The sequence below is a fragment of the Aquila chrysaetos genome, chromosome 13, assembly GCF_900496995.4.
Source record: "Aquila chrysaetos chrysaetos chromosome 13, bAquChr1.4, whole genome shotgun sequence".
In the NCBI taxonomy this organism is placed as follows: Eukaryota; Metazoa; Chordata; class Aves; order Accipitriformes; family Accipitridae; genus Aquila; species Aquila chrysaetos.
The window spans coordinates 21,906,269-21,922,758 of NC_044016.1; the positions used below are offsets into that span (position 1 = coordinate 21,906,269).

At 44.0% G+C, this 16,490-nt stretch overlaps 1 long non-coding RNA gene across 1 annotated transcript; it reads right to left on the reverse strand.

The window, feature by feature from the left end:
- Positions 1-1,996: 1,996 nt before the first annotated feature.
- Positions 1,997-6,401, reverse strand: LOC121233747. The gene is made up of 4 exons (XR_005933828.1): positions 6,296-6,401; positions 4,039-4,220; positions 2,843-2,973; positions 1,997-2,726 (listed from the first exon to the last, which is right to left on the reverse strand). It is a non-coding gene; the product is annotated as an uncharacterized LOC121233747 (long non-coding RNA).
- Between the last annotated feature and the right edge of the window lie 10,089 nt (positions 6,402-16,490).

Genomic DNA, 16,490 nt, shown 5'->3' on the forward strand with positions numbered 1-16,490 from the left:
GTGGCGGACGGAGTGGAAGTCCGGACTGGCAGATTTCTGGGGCACACCATGGGCTGGAGGAAGGGGAAGGGGAAAAAGACACCGAAGAAAGAAAAGGCCATATTGTCATTCGAAAGCAGGTATTCCAGTGCTCTGCCACAGACTCTTACCGATACAGGCAAAGCGCCGGCTCTATAGAGGCACCTGCTGGCTGAGGGAAACACACGAAAGAACAGCAACAGTCTTTGCTTTCGGTAGATCTTAGACCTGTTCTTCCTTTTGCTTATTTTTTAAAGATTTTGTGGCACCCCTTGGTGCAGTATGTGGGGATGTCGCCTGGGTCACAATGATCCCAAGGAGGGCTCGGACATGAGTGACGGGTCTGTCTGAGCAAGGAATGACTCCAGCTCCCGTCCGGCCCCTCCACTGCCCCCACTGCAGGGTCGCACCCCACACCCCTGGTGCCCACGGCCTTCCTTCTGGGTGAGGGGAGAAATCCAGCCTAGTCAAAAGCCTGGAGGCGAATATAATCCCTTTCCCCTCAGGGATCACGTTTCTACAGAGGAGTGGTGGGTGTTGTTCAAACATTGCAAAAGAATCCCTTTTTCTTTGCTTTCTCCATTTTTTTTTTTACTAATTGTTGCAGGGTGGTTCTGGAGAAACAAATATCCATCCAAAATAACCAGAGTTTCCCATATTCAGAATGCAGTTCCCCAAAATGTCCTCCAAGACATAGGGAGACTTCAAGCTTCCCCTGGGAAAAAGAGGGGATATTTCACCAACTGAAGATAAAGCCAGATTAAAGTTGCCAGAGGCAGGAACCACTTCCGACTGTGTCACAGTTCACTGTGAGCAGCTCCCTCCTTACACCAGGCCTCTGCACTTCAGGGCAGCAGCAAGCAGATAACTCGCTCGGTACTTTTTTCTCTTTATTTGGTAGAAGGTCCTAGGTGCCTTTTCCCCTCCCGCTAGGTGAGCATTTTGTGAATGAAGGTAGCTCTACTGAAAATAACTTGCAATTTTAACACTCCTCTGGATGGACGAAATCCCTCTGGCTGCTGCATTGCTGAAAGTCCCATATAGGAATAGCACAGAAAAGATTAAATCCACAAGTGGCAAGGAATAGCCTTATCCCCTTAAAGTTACAAGGTACTGTAAATAATGTACAGAACCCAACTTCTAAAATTACCACTACAGGATTGCTCATCTCGTCTTACATTTCATCTGGATCCTGTGATCTTCCCACCTGCCAACATCCTGTTACCAGGAAAGCGGTGTATGTGAAGTTTGTGCAAATGGTCATGTACTTGCCTGAATTCTGGCACCAGCAAGGACATTCATGTGCCTTCCATGTTAACATTACACCGTAATACTGACATTGCTATAGTATCTACAGTGTTCGCGCTAAGCAGTGCTCACCAAAAAAGCAAATCAGTGCATGTCCCAGCTACGCTTCTTTATTAGCCTTGTTATCTTTCCCATGTCAATGGCTCCTGAGGCAGAAAGAAAGACGGCATCAACAGGCAGGATTTTAAATATGGAATACCTAAAAGCACGAGCTCCATGTTTAGGCACTTAAGGGAAGACGCGTGATTTGCAAAGAGGCTGGGTGATGACTTATTTGGAGCTGTGAGACGCTGAGAACTTTTAAGAACCTGACCATAATTTAGGACTTCATCTTGCAGATTGAATTCAGTGGAAGCTTTGGCATTGACTTCAAAGGGCATAAGATCAAGCCCTTATTTAGGGGCTCAAAATACAAAATTAGGAGCCTAAATTTAGGCATCCATTTTTTAATACCTTGACCCATGTTAGTAATACCCTTCGTCTAATCCGTCTATTTGACCTGAAAAGAGGAATGTCAGTAACTCTTTACCAACTCGCCTAAAAGAACCTGTGGCTGACAAGGGGGAAATGCAAGAAACGCATTCCCTGCACTTCGTTTATTTTTTCTCCCGTCTCTCAGATCCCCAAAATAACAGCTGGAGCAATGTTAGCAGAGGAGCTCAGGCCCACTTTGAAATTGGAACAGGAAATGTGAGAAATGTGGACATTAAAAAACAAATGAAACAAAACAATATTTTCTTAGAATTCCATCTTGTGGGCAAGTCTTGGGGGGAATCTGGATTTGGATAATCTAAATTAGGAGAGAAGTCAGGGAAACAAAGAGTAATTTTAAACATTTTAGTGCCAGAGCTATTTCTTAACACACAGCACACTCTCTGATTTCAAATATAGTCCCTCAGCGCTGAGCCTGGAGAACAGCACGAGGAAAAATCAACGTCTTGATCCAGCCTTCTAGCAGACATGGAAAAAAGGCCAGAATGGAGTGAACTGTTGAGAGAAGCAGCCAGGTGAATGGATCCTAAACGTCCTGAGGTATTTCAGGTGCTTCCTTCCCTGTGAGAAAATCACAGGGACACAAGATGCAATAACCAGGCTGTGGCCGAGTTGGCTGCAGCATGATCACAAGACAGTGAATCAATTAACCGCACGATCCTTATTATTGTGATTATTTTTGTGTCGGTTGCACTAATAGAGAAGGGAGCAGCTCTAGGTATAACAAAAGGTTGCTCCTCCTAGATGCTTTGCCAACGCTCCCTCTGCTGTGGTATAAATAGAATACATGCAGCGGGCAAGGGCAGCACTAGGCTTGTATTTGCAAGCATTAGAGATGCCCATGCACCACCCACTGGCAATTTCACTTGCCTCTGTCACTCAGGAGATTGTCCAAAGATCTTCAGCTCCTGGAAAGAGAGAAAAATGCTCACGAATGCACAGTACCATCATTCACTCTGTCCTTCTGGGTTGACTCTCCCATAGTCAATAATTACAGCAGGTTATAAGGAGTTGCTCCCCTTACCTTACTCTTCATCTCTATTTTCCTGTCTCTCACTGGATCTTTGATCCTTTTGGAGCAAGCAGCAGAGGCAGTGACAAGTGAGTGGAGATAACAGAACGGGTCCTCAGCCATCAGCAGGACTGTTTTAATATCTACAGAGAGATAAGAGACTCAAACAGCTTTTTTCCTGCCAGAACTACATGTAATGTCAGCCTAAGGGTACAGACATCTTGACCCTGACTTACATGTCCCCAGCTAATAGAGCTGGTAGGAATATACACACACAGTTATTGTGATAGTACTTCACCTTACACTTACATCACAGTCCCTGGAGAAGCATCTGATGGGGCAGCCTTAGGTATTAAATCATTTCCTGGAGGGGAGAATTCATTTGGGCTCATTTATTATCATTTGTCTTGGAGCTCATATTTTACACTCTGAGCATAGGGAGTGGGTGTTATTCATGGCTATGGGTGTAAGAACCAAAGACTAATTTCAGAAAAGCTGTTCTGTTGTTTGAGGTTGATCACTTGATGTTCATCCCAGGTGCTGGACACATGTTGCTTGCTGAAGGAGGTATGACTTGGTCTCAGATTTCATCATTTTGGTAACTACCAAACAAAAATAAAACTAAACTCAAGCATGCCTATCCCTCCCCTGCAAAACAAGTGGCCGTTAGCAATATTGCCTTGAACAACAAATAAACCTATGCAACAATCAAATCAGAATCACATCAATGATGCATCAAATGAGTACAGTAACAGAGGGACACAGAAGAGAAGTTGGACAGTCAGCATGCGCAGTCCTCTGCAAAGACAAGCAAATGGGACTTCAGTCAAGAGGAACCCACAAAGCATCTATTCTGTATGCTATGGGCCACAAAGTCCCTCCCAGCACCTCACACCACACTTCAGAGCTGTAGCAAAGGCCAAATACCACAAACGTAACGTGCCACAGAAAGAGAGAAGAGCGCAAGGCCCTGTCCAAGCCCTGGCAGTGGCAGGCTGTGGTTTGCACCAGTGCCCCACATGACTATTCAGAAGTTGTCAGCACCAAAGATGAAGGTAGAAAACCCCAACCGGTGGTGTCTATCTGATCAAGGAAGAACTGCCTCCTGCCCACAGATCTGACAGTTGGATTAAATGCTGGGGACACAGGGATGGGATCACGGATACACCTTGTCACAAATTATGTCTTTTCTCTGGCCAGTCACTCACCAGTGCTCCTGTAGAAGGAAGAAGCTGCAGCAGAAACCCATAAGCCGCCTTATTCTTCAAAGGCAGGAGAAACCCTTCCTGCCTCCTTCAGGAAGTGTGGGATTATTGCCGCACAGGCATGGTGCCAACAAGTGCTGACCCAGCCTCCTCTCAGATCTCCTTGGTGAGACTCAAAAGCCCCACTACAATGAAAGGGGGAGATTTGGGAGTTATAACTTCCTTAGGCTGAAAAGCTGGGGAGCAGCCAGCCATTTGTGGTTCCCCATTCCAGGGTACCAGAGGGGAGTGAAATGTATCTGCACCAAAGCAACACCTGTGCCTCTTCTCCAGCATTTAGGGTCTGAGGTAGGGAACCTCCCCATCCTCAAGCACCACTTCCCCACAGGTGACTCTGGACCTCCTTGCACCATTTCCTCCTCCTACCCTCTTTCCCACAAGTAACTCGTGTTCATCCCAGTCTCACCTGCACAAATTACCCGGGGCCCGATCCCTTCAGGAAATCCTGCCCACTCAACTGTGCAGGCTATAAACCCCAACCAAAGGATTCTCCAATCAAATCTACAACTGGATGCCAGTTAAATATTTTCATACTTATGCTAGATTATTATCTGATGTGTAAACCACAAACAATACGTACAATTGTAAAGCTTCCATCTCAGAGGTATATTAATGTCTGGCTCTACACTCCAAAAATGTGAGATTTTTTTTTAAAATAACAGAATTCAACAAATCGTTTTGGATAAATTGAAATTTGATAACTCTTTTGAATCACAGTTTACACAAGATAGTATTTCAGTTTTGTCAGGACCATAAGTAGAGCATATTGAGTACAGGTCAGTGAGCAATTTCATGAGAGCACACTGGGTTGCTCAAAGCAGGGGAGTTTTCTTAAATTCCTTCTGCCTCTGGACTCTACAGATGCCCACACACCTTGGTGGCCATCTGCCTAGAGCCACACCTTCACATCCAAAAAAAGGTTGGGCAATACTCCAACTAATAAAAGATCAAAACAAGGACAAATAGGCTGTTAGGAGGTTCCTGAATTCGCCAGCTCTCAGTCTCCTGGGGGAGTACTTCTCAGCTCTGGAACTGAAATGCAGCCCGAACAGCGTTTCTCAAGAACAGAATTTGAGAGCGCCTTCCTCATCCTTGGCCAAGCTCATCAGCCTCCTCCTTGCTAATTATAATTTCCCAAATTCCTTTTTCCTCTCAGCATTTCGAAACCAAGTTCTTAGGGCAAATCTTGGAGGAGGGAACTTTGGTCCAAACAGCTTCAGCTTGAGACAACACTCCAGTAGTGTCAGTTCTGGGAAAACTTCATTTACACCAGTAGGAGAAAACATAGCCAAAGCTTAAGATGCCTGAGATGCCAGAAATGTCCCCTTTCTTACAAATATGATATTCATAAATAAAACTACTTTTGAAGAAGATTGGCAAAATCTGAATTGGGTAATAGGTTTTCTGATGTCACCAATTCACAGAAAGGTCAATACTAAAAGCCCAGATGACTTAAAACAAAAACCGTAGGGGCAGCTACTCATACGACTGCCATCCATCAGCAAAATTAAAGTTCAAACATATGATCAGTTTCATCATTTCCAGCTTATTTTCTGCTCATCTAAAAAGAAGTGGTTTTTCTGGAACTAAGCTATAGGTCAAAGAGCTTAGTTTCTGACATCTATAGTTTGATAGAGAAGTTGCTTTTCAATATTGTCTGTATTCCCACATATATTCTTTTTCTCCCCAAGGGGCAATATTCGCTCTTCCAAAGGACGATGGACGGAGGAAGGGATGTGAGTTTGCAAGTCATCAGTGAATCTAATATATTCTCTCTATCCTGGTAGCAAGAAATATAGTGCAGGTTTATTCCATCCCCTTCCTGGACATTTCACAAGAGGTACATTGTGGGTGGAGTACCACCTTATCCACTCACATCTTACCCATCTGTATTATGTTGCAGGGCAGCACAAGACTGTCAGGGCAGTGCTCGAAACCTGCACAGGGCAGTGCTCTCTTACCATTACAATGTGAGGCAGCAGCACTGAAAAAGAGCAAGCTGCTTTCCTAGCAAAGGAAAATACACAGTCCGTGCTCCAAAACAACTTGCTATGAAGTATCTAGCAGTTTGTTTTCCCTGAAAGCGAGCCATAAAACAGCTCTTACAGCAATACATTTGTATCTGGATAGCCCATGTCCAGAGCCAACCAGTTTGCAAATACAAGAGAAGCAGGCTGAGCTGGAATAAGACTTCTCTTACCCTTTAGAAATAACAGCATGCCATTTCTTTCCATCTTCCTTTCTCATTTATCCCCCAAAAGTTTCAAAAGCCTCAAAACATCCTCTCTACCTTGGACTAAATGCTTAAACCACTTTACCTGTTTAATGCTCATAACCCTGAAGCTTGGATGGCAAAAAGCCCCTCCTGCCCTTTCAAAATATCTTTATGCCACAGCTGGAGCTGCATGCCATTAGTTCTTGGGGGGTTGGCTTATATGTCTCCCAGTTGCCATGTGCAGTGCTGTGCTGGGCCCCAGGATGCGCCTGACATCAGGATAAGACAACTGTTCTCTGAGGCAACATCCTGAGTAGATGTCACTGGCTAGGGACCAGGGCTGTCAGCAAAACAGCTTTTGCTTCACTCAGCATCAGCCCAGTTAGGTGAAATAACGTGAGCTGAATCCCGTTTTCAAAGAAAATGATTGCACAACCCGGTGCTATCTATGAAAACAAACAATTAAGCAAACAAAGCCAAGCAGCAAACTCAATGCAAGAATAAGTGTGTTTCATGCAGCGCCATGCCTGGCTAGCTAGCCCTGCTCTGGAGACCAGCAGTCCCATCTCTGACACTTCTGATCACTCTCCCCATTGCACACTGACACATTTCACTGCATTTCACCTGAGGAGCTTGCTTTGATCCTTTGCAGTACTCAGCAGAGGGACCCTGCAATGGCGAATGGCTCCAGCTTCAAAGCTCTGCTGAAGCAGCATTTGTGCCCGTGATTTATCTGGCCTTTTGTGTTTGAAAGGAAGGTGGCTTTGCAGTCTTTGCAGGGAAGAGGTGACTTCCAGAATGGAAATACTTTATTCGTTCTGTACTTCAGTTCTTTCACTGATGAACACACCTCCTGTGCAGGTACCCACGTTCCTGCCCTGCCCAGGACTGAGGAGAGGTCTGGGCACACAAGGCTGGGCTGGGCAGAGAGTGCATGGTGAGGAGATGATGGTGGAAGGTCTGTAGCTCTTCACCCGAGGGATCATGCCTGGAGGATTCCATGGGAAGAGGACAACCCGTCAGTTCACGATGTAATAGAGCACCTCTGACAACACTAGAGACATTGAGAAGCCCAAGGGCTACCACCTTGGAGAATGAAGTGGTTGCCAAGGGAGTTGTCTTCTTTAATAACATATATCCTTGACCCAGGTGCAGACCATGTGCAGACTGGCCTCACTGCTGGACAGCATCCTATGGCACAGAGAGCTGAGGCCGGTGGCTGGGGGCTCGTGCCAGGTTTCGGTTGAAAGCGCTTGCCTTTCATTTTGCTCTGGACTGAGCAGTGGGAATGGAGGACCTGCATCAGCCAGCACCAATTTCATCTGGTCGAATGTTTGGCGTACTAGGATGAGTCAAGACTCATTAAGCTGCTGCTGATGTTGCCTGAGATGGCTGCGTTTTTCTTCAACAATGTGCACGTGTGCTTCAGAGAGCGGCTACCGGGTCAGCTACCTGCTGTCCCAGGTCTGCGGCTCACCCTGGCAGGGGCAGGACAATCATGCAGGCACTTCTCTCCTGGCATCCAACCTGGCCATGTGGGAGAATGAAGGTCTCTGATGGGGTCACCACTGAGACAGGCCTCCATGCAGGAGCAATCTCCTCACCAGAATTGGCCAGGTAGCAGAAACCAGACAAGAATCAAGGCGTGTGCCATGGGGAGGTCCCTGCATGCTGATGGACAACAGTTAGCTGGAGACATGCAAGCACATAGCTGGAGCCAGCCAGCAAAGCAACTCTGTGCCATCTTACAGAAGATGACCTGTGCTCTGTCATTGTGGACACCCTGGGGACAGTCACCTGCTGGCAAATAGGGAAAATTATCCAGGGCAGTGTATTGCTGGCTGTTCCTGTCCTGAAGGCACCAAAGCACATCCAGCTCCAAAGCACGGCAGGATTAAGATTAAGGCAACAGCCTGTTGCATCCCAGGAGACTTGTGACTAGTGCATATTTTACTCTGATCAGCACTAGTAGCACCTAGGCTAACGTGGAATGTGATCCCACAACAGCTAGCACATACCTGCACGCAGAATGGAGGCCGAGTGGGGTAGGAGGGGTCAGGGTGGACCTTCTAAAACACTTTTCTTTGGTGAAAACTCATTCCCTATTGGTATTCTGCACTAGATTAAGACTGCTAACTACAGAAGTAAAATGAATTATTGATTAGTTAAGAGTCAAATGAGCATGACTCAATGTGATTTCTTACAGGCAAACAGAATAAAGTCCAAACTGCTAATGTACAAACCTGGAGTTTTAAAAGGGCCAGTTTCCAAAGGTAAAAACAATTCAGGTTTGAGCTAAATGAGATGGAAGAGAAACACAAACAGAATAAATGGAATAGCTGGGAAATGAATATTTTTATTGGTGCTGAAATACCACAATTGAGAAAGAAGGCAGGTTTGGAGGGAAAATAAAGCAGTTGCAATAATGAAATATGTAGGTGTTGGTGTCTCTGTATGGATTTGTGTGTATGTAGATACAAGGTGGGGGGAGAGAGAAGTGGGTAGCAATAATTAATGTGACTGATAATTGAATTGATTGCAACTGTAGGAAATTGATAGGGGGAGCAAAAGAACGGGAAGATATTTGTGGACAGGAGATTTAAGGGCAGTAAGACAGCTTTTTTAAGCAGAGTAAAAACAAAGGATATCATAAAACAATTCTAGTCCATTTCTACGTGGAAATAGTGGTGAAATAATTATCCAATAATGATACAGAGAACAGTTGTAGCCAACAAGTATGACTGTTGTAGACTTTGGACAGTGATGACACATATTTCCTTCCCAATAGGGACTATGGAGTTTTTTAAAAATTTAACAGAAGTGTGAGAAACCTGAAGGCAGCGATTTAGATTGAACACACCAAAAAAACCCTGCAAAGCATTAAAAAGAGCTGGCAGAAAAAGACTCTGAGGGGCTTCGATAAGTTTTGGAAAACAAGTTTCATAGGCCTAGAAACAAGGTGGCATTGTACCAGTATTAAAATGAGTAAATAAAGAAGGTTGTGTGACACTGCAGCAAGATACCCAGAGAGCTGGTGGAGCCTCCATTCCTGAGCGTTTCATTTAGGAAAAATGAATTAAAGGGGATAGCATAATTCGTATCAGTGAGCCTAGATACACAGAAAATTGATCTAGTTAGAATAATGACAGCTTTTATCAGGGACATTACGAGTTTGCTTAACAGAGGTAACAGGGTTGATGTAATTTACTTGGACTTCTTCAGGCTGTTTTAGTTCATTCCATAGGATGATACAAAATAAGCATGGATCTTATTAAATGGATTAAAAACTGGCTGACTAGTAGGTCTTGAGAAGTGATACTGTAAGTGAAGAGTCACCATTTGGCAGGTGGTGCTTTTGGCCCAGCTTCTTCAAATCCAGCTCAGAAGGATACATGAAATGATTCCTGTTGAAGTCTGAAGATGGCACAAAGATGGAACTATTAAGTAATGAAGAGGATATGTCTTTGCTGCAGAACAATAGAGATTGCCTGGGCTCATGCAAACATGATGCATTTTAATGCAGAAATGTATGAATTACAGCTGTGGAAGACAGCAAGAGACCTCCTACCAAAAGGGGATTTCTACCCAAGCAAGCCAGAAATCTGGAGAGGAGTTGGAGGTCATGGAAGTATCTGCCAGGGTGAAATACAGTGTCAAGTGTAACAAGATCCTGGGCTGCAAAACAGGAAATATTAAACAGGAAAAGGGAGGTTGCATTATCCCAGCCTTTAGCACCAAGACAACTGCTGCTGGGATCACCACATGGGCAGGGAGGAGTCGGGAGGGTGCTGAGAAGAGCCAGAGGATGACTGCAGCACTGGAAAAGATGCCATGCAGTAGAGCTGCCAGGACACAGCCTGTTTGTTGGATGAAAAAGAAGGTCATGGGTGATTTGGTCATGGCATAGAAGAGTCTTATATTGGAGATAGCAATGCAATAACGAACAGTTCTCTTTGGTTTAGCAGTTACAAATATTAAAAGAGTCAATGGGGGAAATGATGCAAGGCAATCTTGGAGATTAGAAATCAGGCAAAAATACAACTGAGGAAAATTACAAGAAGCTCTGATGGATTTTTTGAAAACTGGAAATCTTTCAGTCATTTATCTTCTAGAAAAGAGCTTTGATGTTTCTCCTTAATTCAAACAGGGATGAACTCTGGCAAATTGTTTGGTAAGTGTTATACAGATCAGATGAGATGGTCACCACAGTCCCTTCTGCCCTATGTTTCTGAATCTGTTATAAAAGTTGATGGATTCTGTGGGTATACTTGTTGCTTGCTGTCATTGCAATAGGGATTCATGCCTTCCTGCTGGTCAGTCAGTGCTGTTTCTCTGCATCCGGCAGTGATTTCCTTCCTGATGGCCTGTTTTCCTTCTTCATCTCTGTAACCAGAAGCAGCAGTCTGCTTCATTACCTTCCCTCCTGCTTTCCACAAAGTTCAAACCCTCACAGGCCACTCCTGGCTCCCCACAGCTCCATTCCTGTCCCAGTGTGCCCAAGTCTCCACGCTCCGCCAGCATTAAATCCCTACTGCTCCTACTGTTAAATCCCAAGAGACATCTCTGGAAAAAGACCCTAGAGATGCCCTGAAAGATGCCCATGTGTCTGTCTTCGGCTACAGAGAGCAGCTATGCAACTGCCTCAGACTTGAGGCAAATTTTGGGGCAGCTAAAGGCAACTTTTGAGCAGGTAAGGCAACTTCCATGACGAAGAACTTGCCCATGTCATACTCCAGGTTTGTGGCAGAGCGGGGAAGGGACCCAGAGCAGAATTCCATCTCCTGCATCAGCATTCAAAACCTTGGACCGTGTTTGGTCGGTTGGTTGGTTTTACCCCTGACAGCAAAGCGACTAAATTTTCATGCTGCCCACACTCCCCCCTGCTGGTCACACTGGCGCTCGGCCCTCGCTGCAGGCTGGCCCATTTCTTACTGTATTAGTTTTCTGGCTACTTCCAATTCTGGAGGTGAAATACAGAAAAAGATCACGACGGCACGTGGTCCTTCGCCTGGAGGTACGCAGGATTAAGTATGCCTCATCCATGTGTTTCGACAGGGCATGAATTTCTACCTGGATGAGGGGAGCAATGAGGAATGCCTCTTTTTTCAGCTGATGCTAGCAAGAAAATAAAGCCCATGTAAACACAGTCACCCAAGCCAGGAAGCCTCTGCCTGCAAATGCCACTGTAGGAAAGACTCAACAGCATCAAAGAGCTACAGAGGGCCATTGGGCAGGTGTGCGAACAGGAATGTCATTAACTTGAATGTTACCTCACACTTTGCATGACTCATAGCTGGAAGTGGAAGCACATTACCTGCGCCCTCTGACAGTACGGTCATAACCCCAGCAGAAATAGATTGCTAAAAAATAACTTATTAGTATCGTTGGTGGTGGTGGTGTCGTTATTACTAAGAAGCCAGATATGGGAGTACTAACTCAAAAGTATGGCCTGTCCCCTCCTGCCAGCCACTCTCTGAAGACAGGACTTTTCTGCTGAAGATAGGGATTAAGGAGAAAAATGAGTGAAGATTTCCGTTTCTGAGATAGCTGGTAATAATTAACATGCAGCTAATGGAGGGGCATGTTAGTTGGGCTTTCCAGGGAATGTATTCTAGCTGCGAGAAGATGGAAAAATTCCAGAGTGAAATGCAACTGGCCTTGCACCTCATATTTCTTGTGCTCCCCAGCTCCCATCAGGCCATTAGAAGGCCTGACCCTGAGCACGCTGAAGCTACTCTGAGCATTTTCTTTGTGTGTAGAGGACTTTGGGGCAAGGCTGCTAAATCCCAAAGAAGAAAACCAGGACTATACTCCTGTTGGAGAGAGCTGAGGCACAGGAAGCCCATGGTATACCTCCATCTCTCTGGCAAAATCTTTCTGCCAAAATAACCCTGCCACCTCCTGCTGAAGCTCCCCCTCCAACCCAACCTACTCTCTCTTTCAGAAAAACTTGGATCCTTGGTGAAAGTACGGTCCAGGCTTTCGTACAAAAGGATTCTGATGTGCCTACCAACACAACAGACCAGTGTGTGGCCTGGTCTGTGGGCTGCGCACCACCACCAAAACACTTGGAATAAAGCAATAAGGGAGCACAGACCTTGCTGTAACAGGGACAGCATGGCCCCCCTAGTGATAAGCTAAATTTTTAGTATATCTCTGGCCTATCTGGTAAGGAATCCAGCACTGATTTCCTCTGTGGTAGGACACTTCTCACACTCTTAGCCCATACAACACTACCAGTTTTCAAGCAGGGAAGCGAAGAGCAACTTCTCCCAACAACTGGGATTAGACACATTTATATACAAAGAGTAAAAAAAGCCATGAGTTTGTGCTATCATTGTTTACCATTGCATATGCAGCAGGAATAGCTCAAGATAGCGTAAGAAAAATAGTTGAAGTCATGCAAACATATAGATTCTGGGGTATTTATGGGACAAGATAGCACAAAGAGGAAGGACAGATAAGGTGATGTAGGAAGAAAAGAAAATAAGAAACTTTGCATAGAGCAGTTGCAAGATTGAGGAAGACACAAATTTGAATGAGAAAGTTTTAAACACCATATCTCCAAAGAACATTTGTGTTTTTCCTCTCCTTTGTAAACACAGAAGCAGCATAAACAGGGGGAGGGGAAAAACACACTGAAACATTAATTCACATTAATAGCATGTAAAAAAGAAAGTCTCACTCCATGCAATTTATTGCAGCTCTGTACATGCAAAGACTCACGTGGGAAAGGGGAGTAAAGGACATTAGTAATTACAAAACCCAATCGCCTGTGATTACCATCCAACCTTTAAACAAAAAGTCTTCACAATTTGCCAACTGTAACCATAATTCTATTGTCTTTGCTCGCAGGTCACAGTTACAAGACCACTCATGCAGAACACCAGGTTATAATTCTGATAGCTAGTGCAGACAAAGAGAAAGTCCATCAGGGAAAGATAAATATTGTTCTATAAAGATCACCAACCAAATCTACTCAAATTCCAGAAGATAAGAATCGTTAATAATTTCCTGCTCACATGGTCAGCCCTGGCCTCTCCTGCAACCTCTTGTTCCCATGAAGATAACATTTTTTAATAATAATTTTTTAAAAAAATTACCCCAAACTAAAGCAGTTTTCCCCTGAGTAAAACTTCTGTCCCTAATTTAGCAAATGTTGACTTTAGGCCATCACACTTCTTCCTTCTCTAGTGGGTTGTATGGTGCATTTGGAGAAATGCAGCTAAATCTGAAATGCTCAAGCGCTTTATTTTAAGAAAAACACAGTTTATAACCACCTCCAAAAGACATAAGTATTCCAGTACATAAAAGCTACCCATTCATCTTACCAGATCGCAAACTCTTTCAGCTGTCCCTCGAGAACAAAATAACAATAAGTAAATTTTGAACTAAATTCTGTCTTAAGGGCTAATGAAACACTTGCAACTCTGCAACTCTGCAGAATCATTCTCTGTCCATCTACCAGTGGACTCCAGCGCATTCAGACTCTCTCACACACTCCAATAGCTGGAAGTTTATAACCCTGGTTTTATTTTCAAGCATTTCCAAGACCATTTTTGTTTGGTGATACATTCCCTTCAGTTAGAGAAAACATTTTGCAGGAGCTGCTCTCTGGCTCTTCTGGCTCTGAAAGATCCCCACAGTGGAGCAGCTGCAGAAGTGATTTGCCTTGTAAGAAGAACTGTAAACTATCTGCATCCCAGGACAGGGAAAACAGGACCAATCATTAGTAGAACAGCATCATATCATGGTCTGCAAAATATCTGTAGCCATGACCACTCCTTACGGCAGAGCTGAGCTCCCTGTGCCTGCCTTGTGCTGCTTATTCTTGAAACTCCCACCCAGGGCATTTCCCTCTGTGCTAGTCCCACAGGAGCCATCCAGCTATGAGAGAGAAAACTGGTTCTGCTCACCAGAAACGTGGCATTTTGCTTATTGCCATGCACCAGATTGAATCACTTTCAGGAGCCAGATCCAAGGGCAGGCTCGCGTGGTGGGCATTGGAGGTCAGTAAGTTATCGCTTTATTTGTAAACATGAGAAAACTTCATCTGGAGTCAATAAAAACAGAGAGTCCTATGGGGCCATCTTCCCAAGTCAAAAGCAATAAATTCAAAGAGCTCATCCTCCCAGAGAAGGGAAATTGGCAAAGAACAGCAGCATAATAATATGTTACATTGTATATCTTACAGGCCCTTTGATCCCTGGATATTTACAAATATTAATGAGTCATGCTTCTCAAGCACCTTTTTGAAAGGTATCATTAGACCATTTTCCAGATGGGGAAACCCACAGGAGAGAGCAGTGATCTTTCCATAGCCACACACAGCGTCTGTGACACAGCCGAAAGCAGAAACCAGATATTCTTGCTTCCAGTCCTTTGTTTTTAATTATAGCAACATTCTTCTTCTCATATTTTATGTTGTATTTTATAACAAGTCATATATGAAGACACCTATGTAGGACATTTCTTGCTGGTTTACTTTCCACCAGTCACACTGATATTTTACTCCTTACACTAAATGAATTTTAACTGACTCCATTACAGCAGAAAAGCCAGTAATAAATATACACTGCAGTCACACAGTGTTCCTCACACAAAATAGTAATTGCCTTTACAAGCAGTAACAGGACACTGAAAATTTAAGACAGAGGCACCTTTAATGTTTGAGAGGGAAATTTTAAAAGAGGAAGAAGAAAAATGCATCTATACATATGAATGAATGCCAAATAATATTGTGTTGTGCTGTCTTGGTCTTCAGCAACTCTGCAGCTACAATATCTTAAGGTATCAAATTCAAAGACAGAATTCAGTGTCTGTTGGTTTGAGGGAAGAGCACAGGTAGAAAAGAAAGAAATTAAAAAATCATCAAGTATTCTCAAGTATGTGAGAAAGCAGATATCTATAGGCTCCTTTGTTCTGGGGGAGCTGATAAAAGAAGCGGTCTTCTTTGGTGACACACCACCTAGCACTGCTTTTTTGCTCCTGTTGCGGATAAGCAGGACGGTTGTCACTGGATGACCTAACCCCTACAGCTCTGCTTTCCTCTAGAACACCACAGCATTTTCTCTTTTTTCCTTTTTCTCTTTTTTCCTCTTTTTTTTTTTTTTTTTTTTTTTTTTACAATGTACAGATCCTTTGCATATAACAGCTCATGCTTTAAAGCCAGAACACTACCACAGAGTTTAGGCTAATGGGATAATTTCATTTACATACAGGGCCAGTACTTATTAGCTTATTTCTACAGACCGTATCAAAACATTCATATCCTCCTGTCTCCTCCCTCTGAAATCTATAAATTCTTCCCACCAAATCCATAAATAAGGGGATGAGCCAGGCCTCTGCACCAACTCTGCTCCTTACCGGCCCTGAAGTGGTATGGGAATTTGATCACTTTATCATTTTCTCCCTGGCTTTCTCATCAGCCTCATTCTTTTCTGCTCTCACCCCTGATTTAGCTGTTTGTCCTTTCAAGAGAACAAAGTAATTGCTCTGGATTTTACCAGGGGACGTTTTGCTGGTGGGATAAACCTGTCCAGATGTTGGCATTTACATCAGAACTAGACGTCTAGACTTACTTTAACAGTCAGCAGAGAGAAACAGGCATTCTGGGGCATGGGTAATCACATTTTAAGGTAGATGTTGAAAAGTGCTTAGATGAACCAAGTCATGGAAGTGCCTATCTCTCTCCGTTGGCTATAAAGATTGCCTGGAGCAGAAGCTCAAACATAAACATCAAAAGTTAAGAGAGATGAAAGTGTATGGTCCTCAAAGTGCCTAATACAAAGCTACTTCAATAGTCATCAGGCTTTGGGTCTTTAGTAGTGCATGAAGTAATATCTATGTGTTTTCCATGATGTGATCAAACAGTAATAGAAAGTAAGGAAGAGGATTTTCTATGAAGGAATCACAACCCTATACTCCTTGTCTGGCAGTGGTATTCACTCACATGTCTGAAGACAGAAAGTTAGGCTTAAGCCTCAGCCTCAAACCCAACAACTTCAGTTCAACTATTTTTGCTGCCATCAGTGGAGTCAGATTGCCCTGTCTCAGCAAAAGCAAGAATTACTTCACAGCAAACTCCATTCAAGGGAAGAGCTGCTTGTCTGCTGTCACTGAGCAGATGCCAATAAGATGCAGTCTTCCATAATGCTAGCTCATGTTTCCCCAAAGTAAT